The sequence below is a fragment of the Acanthisitta chloris genome, unplaced genomic scaffold (genome assembly GCF_000695815.1).
Source record: "Acanthisitta chloris isolate BGI_N310 unplaced genomic scaffold, ASM69581v1 scaffold7938, whole genome shotgun sequence".
In the NCBI taxonomy this organism is placed as follows: domain Eukaryota; kingdom Metazoa; phylum Chordata; class Aves; order Passeriformes; family Acanthisittidae; genus Acanthisitta; species Acanthisitta chloris.
In genome coordinates this window covers 33,914-35,066 of record NW_008685319.1, presented here as the reverse complement: position 1 = coordinate 35,066, position 1,153 = coordinate 33,914, and positions in this window count along the sequence as shown.

The following is a 1,153-nucleotide window of genomic DNA, read 5'->3' as shown; positions in this document are numbered from 1 at the left end:
CCTCCACTTGCCCCTTGCTGAGTTCCCAGGGCCTCAAGCCCTCTTGCAAAAAAGGAAGTATTTGCCCAGAAGCTATGAGAACAGAAGCTTATCTAAAAATCCCCAAGGAATTCTTCTAACTTATTTCTGAAGGTTCCGAATTGGGAAAAAAAAAAAAAAAAGCTAAAAATGGGGCAATGAGGAGCTACTGATCCATCCACTCCAAAATATGTTTTAAGTGGTGACTAGCTGCAGCTAGGAGCATATACTGCTACTGGCAGATTTAACACCCTGACACTTGGTGTTTGGATAGGATCTTTGTCTTTTGGCCAATCTGACAGTTAACATTACTCTTACTCATTAGAGAGAGCTCCAAGACTTCAGGCTGATGCCACAAAGTTGTCTGTTCCGGTTCCCACAGTTGCTTCTTACCCATATTTTTTTGGGCCTCCTAAGATATAAACCTATTGCTCCTACACCTGCTCTAATTGTCAGATCTTTGGTTCCCTGCTGGTAGGAAAGAGACAATAATAGACTGTTTGGAAATGAAACATCTTCGACTGAATTTTCATTACTATAGTGGCCTAATTCTCAGATCTGCTTGACACATGCATCGGTCACAAGCTAGGATGTGTTTGTAGGTCTAACATAATATTCCCCTTACCAACTAATGGAGTTCTTAGATAGGAAAAAAAGAAGGAGGGAAAAATCACTGAAAAAATACTTTTATGATGCTTTCTTTATGCTTGCTAGTGTTGTTTCAGGCCTGCAAGAATATCTCAGGCATGTAGGTCAGTAAACTGTGGGGAAGAAGTGTGGAAAATATGCTTGTCTTCTGCCTGTGATTAAATACACCCTGGATATACAGCTGGGGTCAAGTTATCAGTACATCATCATAATGGTTCCTCTTCGTGTTTGATGCCAACCAGAAATCATAGTTTCTAGCCATGAATGACCCAAACAATACTGCAAGAATATCTCAGGCATGTAGGTCAGTAAACTGTGGGGAAGAAGTGTGGAAAATATGCTTGTCTTCTGCCTGTGATTAAATACACCCTGGATATACAGCTGGGGTCAAGTTATCAGTACATCATCATAATGGTTCCTCTTCGTGTTTGATGCCAACCAGAAATCATAGTTTCTAGCCATGAATGACCCAAACAATATGACATTT